Source organism: Lissotriton vulgaris, chromosome 7 (genome assembly GCF_964263255.1).
Source record: "Lissotriton vulgaris chromosome 7, aLisVul1.2, whole genome shotgun sequence".
Classification (NCBI taxonomy): Eukaryota; Metazoa; Chordata; class Amphibia; order Caudata; family Salamandridae; genus Lissotriton; species Lissotriton vulgaris.
The window spans coordinates 48,590,851-48,597,233 of record NC_141695.1 but is presented as its reverse complement, the minus strand read 5'-3'; the positions used below and the strand labels follow the sequence as shown (position 1 = coordinate 48,597,233).

Below are 6,383 nucleotides of genomic sequence, written 5' to 3'. Positions count from 1 at the left end.
TGTATTTCACTATTGAAGCATGCTGTTTATGCTCAAACTTGACGCTTGTTGCAAGCTTCCTCACCCCTCACTGAACTTTTCTGCTACCAGCCGTATCGTTTAAGTGTCTGGTTTCACTTTGCAGAGCAGTCCCGGGTGCTTTGGATTGCTGCTACTTTTACTGGTAATCTTGCCACTTACCTGCTCGGGAGACTCCCGTGTTGAAGGGGCCCTCTGACTCCATTGGCATTCTCTGATACTCTGCGTTCTTGCAGTAATCCGGGCGCCTCTGAGTTGTAAATGTCCTCAAACAACCTGATCCAAAAATCCGGAGAGCACAGCAGCTGGTCCTCCACGTTGGGGATGGATCCTGGCCCAAAAAATCGATTTTGTACAAATGACGCAGCACTCCGGGTGTGGGTGATTTAATATAAACACAGGTCTTCAAACCAACGCGTTTCAGCTCTGCCACAGCCTTTCTCATGGTCAGTGAGTCTTACCTCTCTTACACATTAAATACCCATTCCAGCCCATAATGAGGCCTTATGGGATTTGTAGTGTTATTTGCTACAATTGTATTTTGTGTTATATATTAATTCTCAACATGAACTGATATGCCGCTTCAAGCCATAAACTTGTATATATAACAATGAAAATACAATGAATTTAAATGTAAATTAATATACATTCACAAATGAATTGAATGAAGACTGCACAATGTCCACAAATGAATTGAATGAAGACTGCACAATGTCCTACAATATATGACAAAATGCAAGGGTTCAATGCTAATTTCTAACTATAACGTCCCTAAATCCTGTGGTTTTTTCAGTGAATTTCTAAGGTTTTTTAAATTATATATTCTAACAATGCCTACAGAGGTATGGCGTGCAGAAAGAGGAGGAAAGGCACCGAAAGAAGCAAGAGAAATTATGAAAGAGGCAACAGAAGTCCGGAAAGATGAAGAAAAGTGCAAAAAGAAGCAAGAGATATGCAGAAAGAGCCAACAGAAGTGCAAACAGAGGCCTTGTTGCGAGGTCATCCTGTGCCCCCAACTTTCTGCTGTCTGGTACTGGCGGTAACTGACTCTGAGTAACGAGGCACGGAGCCAGTGCTATGCTGAAAGACACTCAGAATACAGTGAAACAACCTACATACACTAGGGTACATTAAGGGTTGGGGTATCCCTGCGATTGACATGGCCTCCCCTGTAAGGTCTTAGTACCTAATAGGGCAGGGGGATTAAAACTACTTCACTCAGAGGTGCAGAAAGAGGCATGAGAGGTGCATAAACAGGCATGAAAGGTGCAGAAGTAGGGAACAGGGATAAGGAAAGAGGCAAGTGAGGTGCAGAAATAGGTAAGTACAGTGCAGAAAGAACCAACAGAGGTGCAAAAACAGGCAGGAGGGTGCAGAAAAGGGTACCAGGGATGCAGAAAGAGGAAGAGAAGAACAGAAAGAGGCAAGAGAATTGCTGAAAGAAGCAACCGAGGTATAGAAAGAAGCAAGAGAAGTGCAGAAAGAGGCAAGTGAGAATCAAAAAAAAGCAAGAGCAGTGTAGACAGAACCAACAAAGGTGCTGAAACAGGCAAGAAGGGTGCAGAAAGAGCAAGAGAAGAGCAAAACGAGTCAACAGAGGTATAGATAGAGGCAAGAGAGGTACAAAAACAGGCAGAAAAGGTGTAAAAACAGGGAACAGGTGTGCAGAAAGAGGCGAGAGGTTCAGAAAGAGAAAAGTAGTGCAGAAAGAAAAACAGGATACTCACAAGACACACAGCCGGTTACTGTTTATGTGACAAGAAAAAACAAAAAGAGCAGAATACTTAGTATGGGGACAGCAAGCAAGAGGATAGGGATGCTGTAAGGGCTGCCTGTACTTTTGAAAATGCACACTGAGGAAACCTTACCCCAAGTGAGTGTGAAGGCTTCAATCTGTGGGTATCTCAGCAATGTTACTGGATTGATGATGCAGAGAAACATGTATAAAGATGGTATTAAGGAACTCTGATGAGAATGGGAGGCAATCCGGGCATGCGCAAGTCAGGTGTATTTCTATCAAATATATCCCTCTGGGGACTGAATTTACCTCTGTGCAAACTCCTTCCTCTGCTCTCTGTGAGAACTCCTCCCTCTGCTGTCTGTGCACACTCTGCCCTCTGACTCAGTACACACTTCTCCCTCTGTTCTGTGCAGACTCCTCTCTCTTCCTCTGTGCACACTCATCCCTCTGCTCTCTGTGCACCTCTCCCCTCAGTGCACACGTTTCCCTCTTGCTTCTGTGCATACTCCTCCCTCTACTCTGTGTGCACACTCCTACCTCTGCCCTCTCTGTGATCACTCCTCCCTCTCCCTTCTGTGCAAACTCATGAATCCTCCCTCTGTACACACTCATGCCTCTGCCCTCTCTGTGTACACTCCGCCCATTTCCCTCTGTGCACACTCCTCCTTATGTCCTCTGTGCACACTCCTCCCTCTGCCCTCTGTGCACACTCCACCCTTTGCCATCTGTACGCACTACTTCCTCTACTCTATGCAGACTCGTCTCTCTTCCTCTATGCACACTCCTCCCTCTGCCCTCTCAGTGAAAACTCCTCCCTCTCCCCTCTGTGCAAAGTCATGAATCCTCCCTATGTACACACTCATGCCTCTGCCCTCTCTGTGCACACTCCTCGCTCTTCCCTCTCTGCAAACTCCTCCCTCTGCCATCTGTGCACACTCCTCCCTCTCACCTCTGTACCCACTTCTCCCTCTGCTCTGTGCATACTCTTCCCTCTTCCTCTGTGGGTGATGGTACAATTATCGAGCGGGGTGATGGTACAATTATCGAGCACCTTCGGGTTTGTCACAAGAACCTATCACTAAGTTTAAACTACATTTAAGATTGGCTCCTTGTGTCTCCAGCTTTTGTTCGTAAGCAAAGGCAAAAACCAGGATTTTTCCTCCATTCAAAAACAGGAGGTGTCCCTTCCAGTTATCTCATCCAAGCTGTTGCCATGTTCTTGATCAGGCGGTCAGTAAAGCCTGCAGCCTGCTAGCTCCGCCCACTGACGAGTCTGCCATTTTTCAAAGGTTACCTGTGAGCAGCTTGGTCAACGCTCTGACATTTTCACTCTGGGAGAACGCAGTTTTACACGCCAGTATGCCCACATCTACGCCTCCCAAATACTTCAGATGAGACCCAGAATGATAGAGCGAGCACGTAAAAAATGGGGGAGCGATATTGTAGTGAGGAAGTTGTGTGAGCTGCAGGGATCCGAGAAGTGCTGTATTGTGGGTACTTTGTTCAAATCCATGGAGCTGCAGCCATCTATCCCGAGGGAGATCAGTGAGGAGCACAACTTACCTACTTACAGTGGAGAAGTGTGGCTCAAAGGGTTAGAGCGGCAGACCCTGATGCAGAGCGACCAGGGTTCAATTCCCGCCTCGGCGGCTCTTGGACTCAATCTCCCCGGACCTGATAATTCTCACCTCAGTGCTATTCTAATCATGGGTTCCCACTCTGCAACTCTGGGCAATAGCTTGCTTAATCTCCACAACGGCCCCAACAGCGCTGGGATGCCTGGCTTCACCTTGGGAGTGCCCAGGCGTGGACATTTCACAGGGAGGGTTCCTAAGCGGTATACGGCCAGCGCCGGGACACTTCCGTTGGAGGTAGCTGTGCGCTTTACAAATACTGGCATTTTACTGCCACAACCTTCTCGATCAAAGTACATCAGCTCCACAGATGAGTTGATCCTAGAGGATTAGCTGCAGCGCATCAAGCTGGAGGAAAACATAGACATTCAGAAGTTTGTCACAGGTACCACCTCGCTGTGTTTGGTAAAGAGGACGAAGCTGGGCAGTTTATGGTGGATGATTACTGCATGGCGGACATGGCACCTCAGGTGCCATGACCAGTCCTCAAGAGTGGCAGGTTTGTGCTGCTGGCTTCAGGCCTGGGACTGGGCAGTGGGAGTGGAGAAAGCCTCCTTGGCCTGCAGCTGTTGCTGGATGTGGTCACCGGCCAGGTGGGCAATGAAGGGGAGCAGACCAGTGCTGCCCAGATTTCCCGCGTTATCCTGAGGGTCTTGGGCTCAAATGTCTATGGACTCGATAATTCTCGCCTCGGTGCCTACTCTAATCATGGGTCCCACTCTGCAACTCTGGGCAATAGCTTGCTTAATGTCCACAAGGGTCCCCAAAGCGCCAAGATGCCTGGCTTCACCTTGGGGGTGCCCAGTAGGGGGCATCTCACAGGGAAAGCCAGGAAGGGTTCCACAGCGTATACAGCGCCAGGATGCCTGAAAGGTGATAGTGCGCTTTACAAGTATACATACATTTACATTTACAATAAGGCCAAATACTTGACAAAGAAGACCCAGGCTGCTAGTGTGGAGTCCATCAAGATGCTGGATGAGATTCTTCCGCAGCTGAGTGCCTCCGTTTCCGTGGACGGGTTACCCGGCAGTATGACCCTACTAATTATACTCTCTCACAGCAGCCTCTGCATCACTGAATGTTCCCAGAGACTGTGGTGTACTCTACCCTGCAGCTGGTCACCAACCCCTACAAGGCAATCATCGATGGCATCAGGTTCCTTGGAACTTTTGGACAGAATGTCAGTGACATCTATAAGTACAGCAACATGGAGACCATCTGGAGATATTGGAGTGGACTCTGAGGATTGGACCCCTGAGCCCTACTTCTTTAGACACACTATGGTGCTACCCTTTCATAAGTCTGACCCGTTCATCTTGCAAGACTGTCGAGATGTCTATGTCTGCGGTGATGCACCGGCCTTCAAATCAAAGGAGGTCAAAGGAATGGATGGACAGCAGGTCCTCTTGCTCGCTGTCCCAGAATTCAGCGTCTCGCAGGTGGCCTGCCTGTTGAACCTTCGCACTCTGGAGTGCCAGCCCATCTGTTTCTCCAGCTTCAACGGTGAGGATGAGGATGAAGAGGATGGAGACAAGGCCATGAACCTTGGCCACTAAGGACTCGCCATTGGGTAGGATCAGGAAGACCTGAAAGTCAGGACTGAAGGTTCTATTTCACTATTGATGAAGTGCAACCTGTCTGCTCAGGATGTCATGTGCAACGTCAACATGGCTGCCAAATGAACCACAGTGACAACAACCTCTGCTGGAAGTATCAGCGCATGTCCCTGCTATCAACACAAGGTGGGTTGGTAGTTGTTTGACGTACACATTTTCAAAGGCAGCCTGGGTAGCACAAAACATCTTCGAGTTGCTGAAGCCTATGATAGAGAGTTTTGTAAGGAAGAATCGAGTAGTGTTGGTTTAGTAGCCGCTAGAAGACTGTGGCTGTGTCAGTGAATGAACAAGAGCTCCTAAGATGTACAGAATAGATGAAACATTGACAGTGTTTATTTTTTATACTATTATTTGTAAAAGTGCCCGAATGAAATTCATCTTACTCTGTGCACACTCCTCCCTCTGCTCTCTGTGCCCCTCTCTTGTCTGTGCACAATCCTCCCTCTGCCCTCTGTGCACACTGCTTTCTCCCCACTCTGTAAACACTCCTCCCTCTGCTCTCTGTGCACCTCTCCCTCTGCCCTCTCTGTGAACACTTCTCCCTCTTCCCTCTGTGGCACATATATTTACACTTAATGAGTATGTTATACAATTAATTTTACAACAAAAAAACATCGATTTAGACAGTTATTTAAACATTTATTCTTCCATCGACCTTCAGATATACATATATAAAACATATTTATTTTTCAGAAAGACACACATTCACTGATGTCATCAGTGATGTCATTTGAGATGTCATCAGTGATGTCATGTGTGATGTCACTGACCATGTCATGAGTGATGTAATATGTGACGTCATCAGTAGTGCATTGCAGGCACGCGATTTATAGTTAGCTAAACTAACCATAACTCAGGAATTTCAATGGTTTTGTGTGAGAGGAATGTCCAGCTAACTATAACGTGCGTGAAACCTATGTTTTTTTTCAATGAATTTGCAAGGTTTTTTAAATGCTAATTCCTAACTTTAACGTGCGTGAAATCTATGGTTTTTTCAGTGAATTTCAAAGGTTTTGTAAATGATCATTTATAAATGTATTAATTATTTTATACTAATTTCTTATATTTTTCATATAAATATTTATATTTATTTTATTTTTTAGATTATATTTTATATTCTTACTTATAAAATACTAACAAAACAACATTGCTAAATATTTTTTGGATTAATTATTGCATTACTTCGGTTGCAAGAATAACACAACTCAAGCAATGCTCTCGGGCCGTATGATCACAATGCTGTATCAATCCTTACACCTGCTTCAAGCATATGCAAAGTTTTGACGCAGCATAAGCTCAAAAGTGACTGAGTGAAATGTTATACATTTCACTCAGTCACTTTTAGGAGGCATTGCTGCACCACCTCCTGCA

The 6,383-nt window shown here is 46.1% G+C and overlaps 1 pseudogene; it reads left to right on the top strand.

Moving 5' to 3' along the window:
* The first annotated feature begins 848 nt into the window (after positions 1–848).
* On the top strand, positions 849–4,952 carry LOC147700693 (DNA polymerase delta subunit 2-like; annotated as a pseudogene).
* Positions 4,953–6,383: the final 1,431 nt, after the last annotated feature.